The sequence below is a fragment of the Amphibalanus amphitrite genome, unplaced genomic scaffold, assembly GCF_019059575.1.
Source record: "Amphibalanus amphitrite isolate SeventyFive unplaced genomic scaffold, NRLGWU_Aamphi_draft 000468F_arrow, whole genome shotgun sequence".
Classification (NCBI taxonomy): Eukaryota; Metazoa; Arthropoda; class Thecostraca; order Balanomorpha; family Balanidae; genus Amphibalanus; species Amphibalanus amphitrite.
The window spans coordinates 422,940-438,522 of record NW_024881962.1 but is presented as its reverse complement, the minus strand read 5'-3'; the positions used below and the strand labels follow the sequence as shown (position 1 = coordinate 438,522).

At 49.5% G+C, this 15,583-nt stretch overlaps 1 protein-coding gene across 1 annotated transcript in view; it reads right to left on the bottom strand.

Annotated features, from left to right (window-relative positions):
* The window catches only part of LOC122392081 (Na(+)/H(+) exchange regulatory cofactor NHE-RF2-like), a 35,713-nt gene that overhangs the window by 13,003 nt on the left and 7,127 nt on the right, over positions 1-15,583 (bottom strand). The window lies entirely within an intron of this gene.

The following is a 15,583-nucleotide window of genomic DNA, read 5'->3' as shown; positions in this document are numbered from 1 at the left end:
GAACCATATACCGGGTGGCCCAGAAAAAACGTTCCGAACTTTGGAGGCCTATATATCAAATTTGAGTGCAAATAACGAGACAAAATTTTCAGCAAGTTTGCGTCATTTCTTTGCGCATTGGTATGCTAAATTACAACACTATACCATCATTTTCAAGTTGGCAATCTTGAGTTGAATTAAGCAAGACGTTTTTGCTTTTTTTGCCGATGTCAAACGATAGTGATGATTGAGTTAGACGCCCCATGTTATAAAATAGAATAGAAAAATAGAGCATGTGAATGAAACCAACACGTATGTTCTTATTTTAAATATTTGTGTCTCACTTATGTGCCAAATATTCAAATACTGAGCCAAAATGGTGCTCATGGATGCCATTCGTTTTAACACCAAATCATGATTCGTGGCACGGTGCATGGATTACTGCTGATTACCCTCCTTTCAGTAGATCAAACAGTAAATCGACCGGATAAGGAAAACAAACTAAAACAGACTAGTTCCTGTGCCAGAAGACCACATAACATTTTATGAAAAACAACATTGCCAGCAGATGACAAAAAAGAAAACTGGTTGAAAAGCTACCTTTTCCCAGGAATGTCAGCCAGGAAAGCATTTGAGCCACAAGATGGTTAGAAAACTGGAAACTTCTTCCGATGCCACTGGCACAGAGCCATCGTGGTTGCCTGATGGAATGTGTCATCCTGAGACCCGAACCATCAATGAGACTAGCTGCCAGTAGCAGCCATGGCTCTAGGCCGTGGTGCCGAGGGGTGAAAGTGACCTGTTCACTCACATTTTTGAGTAAACATCGGAGCAAAAAAGTAATTTTTACATGGCATGCTTGAAACACGAACCGTTTAAAAAGTAATTTACCGAACACCATGAAAATCACACCATTTACTGAAAATGTGTGCCGCATTGACTATTCGAAGTTTCAATGTTGTATCTTTATCACTTTCTGAGAAATATTGATTTGAAGTTGGGAACGTTTTTTCTGGGCCACCCGGTATGTGTTTACGGGAGACACGGTGTAAGTTCACAGATGACTGATGTGTCTTGTCTGGGTTGGACGAGTCGGGTTAATGTTTTATAGATCTGTCGATGTTTTGCCGGTTCTGCTCTGTGATGAAGCTGCAGTCGCTGACGACCGTGCAGGGGCTACGGCGAAGCTTTATCTATGCGCATATGGCTAGAGGTTGTGGTCGGGGTCCGATAACCTAGTTAATAGTCGCTAACTATAGAGTCGATTGACAAAAATTCGGGGCCACAATCTGCATTCGCAAAGAGGAAGAAAATTGGACACTTCGATAATGTTATAAAATATCTAACACTTCCAACGTGGTTGAAACAGTTCTTTGCCGCTGTACGACGGGCACTCAATCACCTTGTTCCGTTGTTTGCGCTGCTAAAACCCGTTGAAGGTCGCAAACCAAACACCAGCTGGGAAGATAAACAAGTTATCTGATATACGGACCTGACCCTGCATCTGTCAAATGCAGGTTCCTCCAAAGCAAACAACAAAACGTTGTTGCTTCTATCGCTCATAAAACTTCCAACCAATCGTCAATCATTTCATTTACACTGGCTGCTGTGATTCAGACACTAACAGCTCATTTGAAACATGCCCTAGATTTCCGATAATTTGCACAAACATCCCCGTGTCGATGTTTTCCAACAGGCGCCTCCCCATCAACACTCGCCTGGCCGGCCCGGTTCTCGGTGTTTACTGCATTGGGGCGTGCCCAGAGCGGCGGCTGGTGGGCCTTCCACGAGCAGAACCGGTCCCAGAGCCACCAGCCGTCTGCCTCGGCAAGGCACGGCCACCATTGTTCCTGCGATTAGCTTCTGAAGAAGAGAACGCGGCCTGAAGAGGATAGTTATGCAACACCTTCACCTGTTTCATGATCGTGCGACTCAATGGGGCTGGGCGCACGCTGCCGCTGTTGGGAGTAGCTGTATGAAGCTCATTGTTTCGGGGCCGCGCTGCGGGACGGTGGATCGTGGTGGGGATTTTTGGCACGATGCCAGACACGGAGGCCTCGGAGAGGCCGCGGTGACCGCGGGTCGGTCGGTGAGGTCGTATGACGTATGTCCGGGGCTGAGTGCGGAGACATAGCCGTGCCACCGCCAAAACTTTGTCAACGACCGTGCAGTGCCAGTACACCGTTGATGGTGCAGCATGGACATCGAATTGAACAGCGGCTACAACAGAGTTGCAGAGCCTGCCATTGGCACTGGTGAAAAGCTCAGCCGGCCGGTGCGACGGCTCGGCTCATATCCCCGAACCTTCCAACGCCCACTCCTCAAAATAAGAAGACATTCAAGACGACCACGCCTCTGGGCGCTTCATGATGCTGACCAGAGCGAAGATCATGACGGCATGGCCAGAGCAGAAACCAGTCAGCACGCCTGGCGGGCGCGGTGGCACCAGGCACCCCTGGTGCAACCAACGCCCACGCGACCAGCATTCGCCTCCACCGGGCCCGGTCAGAGGCACCGGTCATGGCAGGGCGGTCAGTATGCAAGGCTCATAGGACCCCGTGGCTCCTCGTTCTGGCACGATACGAGAAGAGAGGAGCATGCCTCGGCGCAGCGCTAGGAAGCGTCCAGGCATGATGAATGGTAAATAGTTACATGGTTGAGCAGCACTTACCGTCTTTGTGTTATGGTAAACAAGAACGAACGAGCGATGTAAATATGCACGAGAAGAATGCAGTGTACCTAAAGCTCGAATACACTAAAGAGTAAAAAAGCAAAATGACTCAAGACAAACGGATGCAATACCGTTTAAGATTTGAAGAGATGTCGGCCTGTGAATGCCGACTGACGGCTTTCAGGCCCTATCAAACGTTCATGCGCTAAAAAATGGCATGTGTTGGCTGCGAGCCATGCCCATATGCGAAACACGAACTGGCGTTCTCAGATCCGAAAAACCAATTAGAACAACTGATACAAACAGGTAAAACCCAAAGCCGACAAATAAAGCGACCGCCGTTCATCTCCAGCTTTCCTCCAGCAGCACGTTTGATTGCCGAGGCGGCATCTCGGCAGTCACGCATCATCCCACCCCAGACAGGGACCACGTCAGACCTCCAAGGTCGCCCCTGCATCAGCCAGCCCAGTCACCTTCAGTTCAAGACAGGGCCGCCGGCAACGCCTGAGAGCCGAGACTGTGGGCGTTGGGCAGCGAACGACCACACGAGACTTGACGTCACACCGACCAGTCATGCATTTCTGGACAAACAGACGTCATACAGGCGATTCGAGACGCTGTGCCATCACACAACATGCGAACAGAGAATAACACAATAGCTGATTGGTTCGCGTTAGGGTTGCCGCCTTGGGCCCAAAGTTGACTAATTCGCCCTCCGCACGACCAAACAATACAGACTCGCCTATGATGCAAGCCAGCTGTACCAGGTGGGGGAACACACACAGACGGCTTGCACATGCAGTGAATGGAAGTTTACAAAGTTATATAGTCGCGTAGTTCCGTGCGGAGGCTTGCCAGGTGACATGATCCGTACGATACCTTGCCATTGCAACCAGCTTTTGGCTATTTGCGCGAATTAAAATGTAAAATAGACGATACGATTTATGTAACTAAAACACGGTGCGAACCGAGAGCTGGAGCGACCGGCCGCTAGGGAGATGATAAGAGGAACGAGTTTATAGGCATCGGAAGCGGGCAATCAGGCCTTCTCGAGTGTTGCATGATGTATCCGGGCACTGCAAGATAAACAGTTTGACGATTGCCATGTTCCCGGTTCGTTTCATGGAACTGTTACTGAGCAGAGTTGATGGGTCAGAAGACGTTGCAAGTTTTTGTCTTCTATTCACTGCCACTGCCACCTTTCCACCTGCTCTGCACTGCATAATTCCGTTCTCTGCGAACTAGCCGCAGCCCGACGCCGGCGGGCGCCCAACTAGGCAAAAACGGCGCAGAAAAACCGGCCGTGGCCGCCGGCGGCCGCTGGGGACGATCGGCGCTGGCTGCACGCGGCGGGCCGAGCCGGCCCGCGGCCTCCAGCCCTCAGCTGACCGGCCCGGCCGGCTGGCCGGCTGGAATGCGCCGACCGTCCGGGCGGCCGCCGCGCCGGGCTGGGAGGACGGCCGGCCGACACGGGACCTGCACGCCGCTGGCGGAGGATGGTGCGGCGTCTGAGCAGGCAGCAGAGAGCCTGTCGGGGCCGGGTGACCGAGGCCGCGTGATGACCTCATGACGATCACGGGCCCGGGGAGGCAGCCGATCATACTCAGCGCGACTGCTTGAATTTAGCATGAAGTTTGAGATGAATGTTAGCTTTAGATTTCGTAGAAAAGTGGGAAGCCTGGAGAAAGGCTAGCATAAACCCGCTGACTGATACTTGTTCACCGCCGGTTCTTTGATGATGAGTGCAACATTAAACAGATATCGTTTCGCTGCCAAGTCTGTCGCACCTTGTCGCCAGCCATGGCTAAGAGAATATATGTAGCTCAAGTCGTCGCATCTTGGAGATTGGAAAGGTCCGCGACCGCTACGTTATACTCAGCTCCTACCACGTCCAGCGAATACCTTCTCTTACCGGTACCAGGTCAACGTCAACGTCAACGGTACCTGGTCAACGACTGCACGGCACTTATGCTAATACCAACCGACCAGTTGCATCGCAAATCTCCATTCGCCAGTCCGGCCACTGCGTGCTCCCCAAATGAGCCCCTTGTCGGTGAACTCACTCGGCGCAGTCACCAATTAATTAAGTCACCGGTCACCGTTCACCAGCTAGGACCACACGGGCCTCCGCGGCACCAGAGAGGCCGGACTGCACGTGCGGCAGTGCGGCGCAGGGGTAAGATAAGGGTAGATTTACCTGCGGCCCCACTGCACGGGAGATGAGCGACGACACTTGCGCCCCGAGCCGCGATCGTAACTGCAGGGAGGTATGTATGCTGTTCCGGAACTGGGGGACGGTGCACAGCGAGCCACAAATGAAAGTGAAAGGAGAGATAAAGGGGAGACAAAGGGAGGGGATATGTGGTTAAAGCTAGGCACTTGTATGTACTGTGCAATGCGCAGTGCGCACTGCATAGACCATAGTGCACATATCTAATAGTAGATATTGGGGTTGATGTCATCCCTAAAAAGTACTCCAGAGATAATACACACCTGACATTTAAAAATAAAATGTACAAATAAAAGTGTAAAAAATCAATGGAACACTCCATTCATGATTATTTCCCGTATAAATGGACACCATTCACAGTGCGACAGTCAGTCGACTGGCATTCAGCCAGAACAGAGCCGTTTCGTTGTAAAGGTATCCGCATCTATCCTGTTGGTAAATTACCGCCAAACGGCCCTTATCATAGCGAGATTGCAGCGAATGTCACGCACCGATGCTGGTGCGATAAACAACAGTTTTCCGTGAAAACAACCGCGCAGCCAGACTTTTGCGTCGGTCTGAGGCGCAAACATGGTGTCACTTCTTGGGCTTCGCAGTATTAACCTATACCATATATCTACGGCCCATGGATTTTGTATTTATATATGCTTGTAAACAAAGTAGGTATACAGGCAGGTGAACGTTTACAAGTAGTAGAGCCATTTATCATTATGTAACACCGTTTAATAAACGTTATACCTACATAGTAGAGGTCTGCACCGGCCGGCTGCAGCCGCGGCTGGCTGCAGCCCCACGGCTGTGGGCCGGGGCGGCTGCAAATATCTCCAAGAACACGGCTACGGCTGTGGCCACGGCTGTGAGATTTCAAGCTCAATCTTAAGTACTCAAATATAAAATTTTAAATCCTTAATCTTACATTCTGATAAGCAGTCTAGCCTGTAAAAATCATGCAAAGGATGCCCAGCAGCATTGAAAGTGGTGAAGCCTTTGAAAACCTGTAATGTTTTTACCATTTGCTGTAGGGGAGTTTGCACTCTGGTATAGAATACTAATTATAGGTACCAATTGTTCCTTCATCATCAAGAGCTTGACAGTTTCAGAAAATGCAACATATTACTTTGTCACATCCCTCTGAAATCAATCTCACCTCATCACCTGGTCATTAGGAGAGCACCTTACAGCTATTGAAGACTTGCGTTCAATAATTCTTTCAGGTGATAGAAAAAGAAATCAGGCCTAGGTAAAACAGGTAAAGGCTTCATAAAATATAATCTAAAATAACTCTTAGATGTATTTCTGGATTTTCAGCAAGTCCAATTACATAATATAAAACTGGCGCTTTATGTTCTAACTGGTGTGTGAGTGACCGCTAACAGAAAATGCTGATCAACGAAGCCAATGGAATTAGATTATAAGTGAGCATGAACCTTACTTACGGTTAATTCACATGATGGTGAAAACCCTGAACACGTAATTCACATGACGGTGAAAACCCTGAACACAATATTTCTTACGCAAGCTGTTGACTTTACTAATAAAATGACGTCTTCTTCTGAAAATGTAAAAGTTTGATACTTTATCTTTGTTTTAGAGCAAGTTTATAACTGTATAGTATTATTATTCATTCATTATAATTTTTATGGCTGTTTATAGTGACACAAAACAATTTATTGCCACTTCTTTGCTATTGACGTCATTAAAAACTCAAGTAAAATTTTTGATTGAAAGAGGCAATTGTGGCTCGCACGGCCTTGGGGATTTGAGCGAAGATCATTATTTGGAAAAATCAAAATAGATGAATGTTTTTCTTTCTTGGATTCTCAATAGTGTTTTGATGCCTTGCATATCAAATTAGTTTGAGACCAAGGCCGTATATAAGTTTGAGACTTGCTCAGAAGGCTGCTTCAAGCCTGGCATATCACACCCCAGAAAATATGCAAGGTAAGAAAGAAGCAGGAGTTTTGACTAGACAATCACTGTTTGACAGTCCATCAACTTCAGTTTCATTTTCCATACCTAACATTGATAATGAAAAGCATCAGGGTCTGTTGCTCTGTCCCACAACCATGCTTCAGGATTTGGCATTAGATGTCTACATTGCTAATGCTTCTATTCTGGTTCGTTGTTTATGTTTTCTGTTGATGTAGGTACCTACCTACCCATCTTTTTTAACCCCTTGCAAGGGCTTGTGTAGGCATGTGTTGCGCATCAGGCTTCAGGCCTTCGGCCTAAAGCCAGATACACAACCACTTAACCTATGATGCTTCATGAGCTTGAGAATCTATAGCCCATTGCAATGTGCTTTTGGCTATATGTTTCAACTAAAAACAACTTATATACTATTTGGTTGCATTTCATTGACAGTATCCACGGCCGGCTGACGGCTGGCTGCCCACAGTTTGCCACGGCTGTGGGCGGCTGTGGCTGTGGAGCCACGGCTGTGGGGCGGCTAGGCTGTGGAAAATTGCAGCCGTGCAGAACTCTACTACATAGACACAATAACCCGCGCCCGGCTGGGGGTCCTGGATTTCCACGCCCTGCTGGGGGGGGGGGTGTTTGAACACCCCCCTTCTAACTCGGCTCCTGGGCCACGTAGCGATACGCGGAAGGCGGCGTTCGAAAGAGCGTCAAAAATAATGACGAAATCACTTCGGTCAATTTTTTGATCAGGTCAAAGGTCAGGTCACCAGAGGTCATTGAAGGCAAAATTTCGCCGATTTCCAGGTCGAATGTCGAAAATTTCCAAGAAGCCAACGCATAACTCGGGAACCAATAGAGCTACAGCGCCGCAGAAAAGCGCATTAGATAGCCCTATTAACGCCCTTTCTGAGTAATTCTCTCAGATTTGACCTAACGTCAACGGTTTTGCCTGCAGGGGGCAAAAACTGCAAAAATAGCCGATTTTTTCGGAAACAGTTTTTCTGCAATAACTTTTGACCCAAGCCTTGTACGAGCTTACTTTTACCGGCATCGTGTTCCTCTCGTCAAGACGCATCGAATGAACTATAACTTGACCTTGAAAGGTCAACTTGAAAATTTGACCTCAGGTCAAGGTCATGACCTGACCGGAAAGGGTCATGTTGCATATCAGTCGATCCGTATCGTCGAGCTGAACACATCTAAGGTGTGTTCATCGCTCTAGCATGCCTCTATCAAAAGTTATTTGCGAAAAACTGTTAGATACCATTCGTGACCTAAGATGACCTCAGGGCATAAACAGGGGTCACGGACACCATTTTCATGTTCAGTGTGCCTAAAACACTTGTAATTCAGTGTTTGGGAGTGTTTATAATGTCTTTCGTCCAAAAGAGACGCATTTCAATTTTCTCCCATTGACTTATAATGGGGAGGTCGCAAAATTGACCTGACCTTAGGTCATCGATATCAAAATTCTGAGATATACATTTTGTACATGCTATTGCTCTTAGCAATCGCTGAAAGTTTCAAAGCGATCGGTCACTCGGTGTAGCTATGACAGACATTGAAACTTTTTATGAGGTGAGGTCACTTCAAGTGACCTGGTGACCTGACCTTGAATGACCTTGGTCTGAAATTTTCACAACATGTGTAGAATTGATGCATGATAAGGTGTACCAAAAACGGCGGCGCTCCGCGCCGCCGTTTTTGAGATATTCGCGAAAAACCACAAGGGGGGGTGTTCAAACACCCCCCCCCCCCAGCAGGGCGCGGGATAATCGAGACTCATGTTTCGCATTGCATTCTTATTCAAAAACAGCACTTACGACGTAGACCTCAACTAACACTCATCGATCACCGAATTGACATTTGTCGTTGTCGAGACACAACGTCTCAGTGACGTAGTCTGCATAGAATGTCGCTCAATTTCAGGCCTTATTGGATAGGCATCACCGACCTTGTTAACCACCATGCACCGACCGTATTTGGAAGTCCGACTACGTAGCCTAGGTCAGCAGGAACACGCGATGTGCCGCCTGAAATCCTGCGTGAAATACGGGATTACCTCTACTTTGGGGTCGTCCGGTAGCACCAAAGCTGGAAAATATTTCCTAATAAAACTAATATTTAAGTAAAGGATGTGGAACTTATAACCTCCCATGATGCTATTAACCAATTCCACGCAATGCAGGATATAATTTATTCTCTCTTGTGGCTTCCCTAGATGGAAACATCCGAACGCCGCGATCTGAAGTATCAAGCCACACAAATCTCAAAAGGCTGTGCGGACCCCGGTTTGACTACAGTCATAGTCCTTCGTGACTTGAGACTGGTAGCATTCGAGGCGGATCGTGAGCTCGTCGAACGCCCCAGGGGCTGCCTTACGACGCGGGTAGGGAGGGAGACAGTTCACTCCACAGACCGATCGCCTGGGGCATCATGACGTCAGGATGCCTGTTCACCTTGAAGCACCGCCGTAAAAACCGGGCCGTCTCGCCGGGAGCAGTGGCAGCGCGGTGGCAGGAGCGCGTCAAACAGGGAGAAGGTGTGGAAACAGAGAATAGGGGAGACGGTGGATGGTTGGAGAGAATTAGACGGGTTGTAGTGGTAGGGGACAGAGAAACATAGATTATCTGGCTATAGAGGACAGCAAGAAGAGAAGCCGACAGAACGGAGTGAAGATCGAGATGCGTTATCGGAAGGAAACATCGACGCATCATGACAACCAGCCGCCAATGTGCAAGCATGACTAATCATGAGTCATGATTGAAACGCAATGGAGCTGATTAACTTGCACAGCTGACATTGCCGCAATCAGACGCGATCATGGACAGCTTCAAACAAGTTTCAACGCCCCGGCAAATGTCCATGATAAAAGATACCTGATATCTTATCTGATAAGTTCATATCTTTCCGGCAAAGCTGCAAGAAGTCCCCCGCCAATCAAAGTGACCTATATTGATATCGGGAATTTCGCATATACAGGGTGTAACGAAATTATCCGGACATCTATTTTTTCGCCATATCTGCTCGCACAGTTTCTTTTTTAATGTCAGAAACTGGAAAATTGGATGAATGCATACCTCTGGTATCTGCTCTCAACTCAGCAGTGACCTGACCTTGCGAAATGACTCTTGCTCTGAGTAAGAGTCGAGTCGCCGACGGTTTCATAAGATAGTTTTCGTTTAAGGCAGTGGAGAGAAGGGAGTACAGTCTCTGGTTTCGTAGTAAGGCTACGTGTTGGTGGCATGGTGGCATGAGCCAGAAGCTGGTCTGTCAGCAGCTGGACATCAGCAGCAGCCAGTAGCACATCTGCCTGAGGCGTAATAAGCTGCGACTTGGTGGCAGACTCAGCCCGGCCTCAATCGCAAAAGGCGCCCTTTGCCAAGTGGTGACGAGAGTTGTCAAGATAGCGACAAGGAAACGGCACCAATTAATCCGCATACTGACTCGAATTCTTGCCAAGGCAGATAAAAGGAGGCCCACATCATGATTCACCGTTACCCGCCCTTTAGCTTGGTTTTACTGCCCTTCAAACTGGAAAAGACAATGAAATTGATGGGAAAACAACCAGTTCACCACCTTTGGCCTCAGGCCAGGGCGTGTCCACTGGTCGAAGGAAGACATGAATGAGGTGACCTGGTCGGATGGGAAGCTGTTCGAGCTGGGATATCCGTTGAGTCGTCAAATCGGCCATGTGTGGGCTGCCAGCAGCTCGAAGGTGCCGGCCGTCGCCGGCGTCAAACATCCGGCCAAAATCCAGACCTGGAGCATGTTCAGCTGCTGTGTAATATTCAAGCTGCTCATGACGACACAGAAAACCACTATCAGTGACGAGTATTACCGGCGCAACATTCTGGCTAGCGATTGGTTGGAGCCACTCAACCAGACGGCACAGGAGGGCTCGGTTTCTGAACGTGTACCGATACCTGATTCAAGCCGCGCAGTCTTCATGCGGGGCGGCGCACCACCTTCAAGTCCCTAGCAGAATGAGAAGTGATGCCGAGAGGACCTATTTTTCTTCTGGGATAAAGGGCTATGGTTTGGGAATAGTTCCCATGCAATTCCATCGATATCTTATGGACTATTGTCCATCAGGAGATGAATGAGGGGACACCCGCCACCAGCGCCGCCCCACTGTGGGCACAGGTTAGTAAGGCGCTACTCTATATGAAACCCACTGTGCTGGAAAATCCAGTGGCTGGAATGCTCCAAAAATTTGTATCTGCGCTCTTATGAAAGGTGGCTATATAATAATTCAAAAGGCAAAATATCAGAATGTCTTGCTTCTTAATTACAGCGCGGAGAAAGATGTCCGGATAATTTCGTTACACCCTGTAGGGGAGATTCGGCCGAGCATCAGCTCGCGGGTCGGCCAATGTGCAAGTAGGCATATTACGGAGTCACGGATCAATGCGTGGGCTCGGTCCTACTGCCGAAGAAGAGAAGCGCCTGTTGAGCCACACAGGAAATGTTCGCTCACCCTGCATTTACGAGCGGAGTGAATCAATCGGTGATGCAATCGTGTCCCTGAAGGTGCCGCCGCGTGGGCGTCCGATACAATATCTAATGCCATGCAACATCCGATGACATCCTCGGCGATCGCCGATACGACGACGGCTGTGTTGTGCAAGTTAAATTTGCAAAAAGCAACAGGGGAAATTGCCTGTTGCGCGGATGCATCTTGGATCCGTCATAACAAGGGCAAAGCATCGCTGGCCGTTCTTCATTTGCATCATGAGTGAAAAAGGAGTGTGTATCGCAAAGGGTAAAACAAACAACAAACGCTTTACAGTACACATCATTGGAAGAATGAAGCACTCAGCCGTCATCACCAATGGCAGACCTTGGCTCGAATGACCGAAACAAATGAACCTCCCATCATCGCACACGGCCTGAAGGTCACCCTTTTGTTACGGGCTGTATTTGCACACCTATTCATCCACGCAGTGTCATCAACGGCGCCGCTCTCCACGCTGGTCCGTCCTTCCTCGCCCCTCCCCTCCCTCCGAGGCCGGCCTTTCTCCTCTCCGCCGTCCGCCGTGGAACGCAGAACGGAGTGGAGTGGAGAGGGTTCGCCGCTCGGGAGAGGGCCGAGGGGCGCGGTTGGCGTTGGGCGAGCCGAGAGAAAGGTGCCGTTCACAGTCATTGACAGATAATGGAGGGACTGTTCGGTGCTCGGACCGGGGTTCAGGCTTCGAAAGAGGACGACTGCTATAGACGACTGGAGCCATAGCGCATAAAATTCATCCACCAGCGGTACATACTCGTATTCAGTCACACATATCAATGAGGCCGAAACTTCTTAAAACAACATAAAACGCAGGGACTCATGACGTGTCACAAAGCTAGGTGATTTCGGGAAGTCAGAAGACTTGCTATCTGTGCATCGTCCTCCCGAAACGAACAAACATTTCCGCAAAGACAGGTATTCCTGATCAGGCGACTTTCGAATGAGCATTGAGCAATGTGAAGGTGTTGTTCAAACATTTTAAACAGGTAGGTCGTGTACTTGATTGATGTTATTTTGCACAATGACAACATTGAACTTTAACTTCTTATATAACCTACCCTTTTCGCTTTTATGCAATGCGGTCACTTCTCCTGCATGGGTGACAACAGTGACCTTTCCTGTAGACAACAAAACCTGATCGGTCACCTCTCACGTAGGACAGCATGCAAAAAGACACCTATCCTCAACCCACCATGCCTTCACTTCACCAAAGACAACAAAAAGTGGTGGGGCCATCACGAGAGAGTGAAAGTGGTGCCGCATCGGAAAGGACCCACTCGAGAATTCTGTAGATGAGAGGGATCAGCAGCGCTCTCAGTCATCCGGAACATCTCCTCTCCGGGGCTCTCCACTCGAGAGGTCATCATCGGTCACTTCTAACGACAACATTTTGACAGCCACCTGACACTATATTCGCACACACATCACGGGTTTAAAGACCCGGGTATAGACGGGACCGATGCCCTCTTTTCCTGTAGCCGCCGAATGAGCAGGGCGTCCCAGTCCGGCTCGTCAGAGGGAAAGTCGGACCGAAGGACGGACGAGCTGTCACTTGATCGTTTGATGGATGCCTTTCGATTCCCAGTCATCGTTCGATGAGTTTCATTTTAATACCAGGCGGGTGAAATCTGTAGCAAGGCTTAGCGACAGCGTCTGACTTTTCTGTTGTTCAGGATTCCGAAGGCTATTTAGGTAGGTCACTCTGTCACCTTTAGGTCAGGTCAAACTTCAGGTGACCCTCACCACGCCTCAGCTACCGAATCGGATCACCACACTGCACTGATGACCGTCACTGCTATCGGTGACGTGCGTTCCGCGCCGGAATCGTCTATCTGCGCCACGATAGCCGCGCCGGCGGGCGCCTATCGTGGCGCACGGCGCGGCGCGCGCTAGATAGTGGCGCGGTATGACAGGACACCAGGGCTTTTGGCAGGCCGTAAAACGCTGACGACGGCTGCCCGTCGGCGGCGGCGATAGCGGGAGGCCGTCACGGTCCGGCCATAAACGGCGGGCACAGGTGAGGAGCCCCTGTCTCCGCGGGTCCCAACACCTCAGGAGGGAGCTGATAGGTCGGTGTAAGAAGGCGAGCGCTGAGCGCCGCGGCGGGTCATCGGACGCGCGACTGTGCCTTGTTCTTTCATATGAAAAACTTATGATAAAGAGCACAATAATGCAAGTACCTAACTTATTTTTGAAAATATACTGTATACAAGAAAGCATTATTATCATCAACACGATGCCCAATGGCCACACAGCACCTTTGAGCTAATTTACTTAGTTTATGAAACTTAGTTTATTTCATTAGCCATATATTGATAAAGGTCGCTGAAGGTTCTTCTTGTCTCAATATTATCAACCGCAACCTACTTAGCATCTATCAGAGAACAGAGCAACTGCCACTATCAGGTTTATAAAGGCCCGTTTTGATAGGACGCAGCACGCGTGCTGTAACATTAAAAGCTCACAGGTCAGATCACCAAGTGAACACTTGTGCGGCACCTTATCAACATTGAGGGCCGCTCCATCACCCTTGTGGATCCGTCAACGTGCAACGCAATATTACGTGCGTCAAATGACCTTAGACGTGAGTGGGGGGAGGGGGCACCTCACGCGTATGACAAGCGACACACGTCGCCCCACATGACTGACTAATGTCTCAAATCAGAGCCACTAGAGAGCCGTATTTATCACAGTCACACTCACAAGTATCACGTCTGACTCTGCGGTCACATCTTCACCAGCAAAATAGGTGAGCAGAGAACAGCGAGCACTAAACCATGGAACCACTCGAACCACTCGAACCACTCGAGCATAGAACCACTCGAGTCGTTTGTCGAACCACTGCAGCGCTTTTTCGTCTAAAACCAATATTACTTTCTAATACAACTTCCAATGCGGATACCTGGCATCTCCCCCAGACCACAAATTTATCAAAGAACACGACAACGAATAGCAGCAGGAGGACGGTGGTGTGAGGTGCACGGAGCCCCCTGCACGCTGCACGTTGCACGTTGCACCAGAACACGTGGCCACGGATCGACCGCTGCAATCACGTGCCGGAACATTCCGCTGGCGGTCGGGTATCCGGTCACGCTTCCCTCCATCACCCGGCATCAGATTTGTATCACGGTACTGACAGCCGGATGGCCACTGCCAACACGGAGGCTGCAGCACTACGACACACACCGGACGCGACCCTTGTTCGGTAGCCAAAAATGGATCGGTGCAGTATCGAACAACCACCGAAACACCTCTTCTACAATCGAGTAGGTCTAAAAAAGTGAGGATCGACACACACCACAAAACGCTGAGAGTCTCGTAGTGGTTTCCCGAGGTGTAAAGCTCCCGGAAGATCAAACCACTCGAGTCACAGGTCGCCCCGGAGTGGCGTCTCTTTTTGCGCGGCCGCCAATAAAACGAGTGGTGCCCATCCGGCTCGTAATGGGCCCCATTAATCAGCTCACACCACCGCAGACGGTACGGCGCTGTTGGCTTTCTCCAGCGGTCACGGCCACCTCACGGCGATCAATCCGCCCACCAGCCAGTCACGTCACGTCATTTAGCGTCACGTAACGTCACGTTACTCTCTGTACAAGTCACCACCGCCGGTGTGACACCTCTCACGATCTGGTGAGGGGTTTAACCCGTCTACCCACCTGATCGTGTGGCCGTCAATCCGTCTAGTGCAGCATTCCGACATGAGTCGAGTGGCGTTCAGGCAGGGAGCGAGGCATTGTGTGCTGTGACGGCCTGTCGTGGTTTTGACACGTTCACAGACGCCGGCACGAGTGGGGTAGGGGTTGAAAGGTTCGCGGCGCACTGAAGCCCGTGCCGGGTCTACGAGTACGACTGTTGGCCAGGACGGGCGCTGAAATTGAAGGATGCCAGAGGGCTGCCTCGAGGGAAGCCGTGCATTGTGCCCGAGTGTCTGGGAACGGACAACAGTAGTGCAGTAGAGGTTCCACAGCGCATTGCTTATTATTATCTTACATATTCGACCGCCAGGTAACCAAACACTGAGAAGCACGGTTTAATTTACATTGCTACCATAATAAACTATGGAAACGTCTCCGCAACTAAGTATTGTTCATCTGTCAGATGACCAAGCGAACATAATGTGGAGCCTGTAAGCTTTGATCCTTCATACCTTATTATTGCGCTTGGTGACAATCCGGGCTTGCTAAAAGCAAAGGTCTTCTTCGAATGACGCCAGACGTACTGACATTGCGGTCTCAATGAAGGCCTGGGGAACTCTGAGAGTGAGATAGTTGGA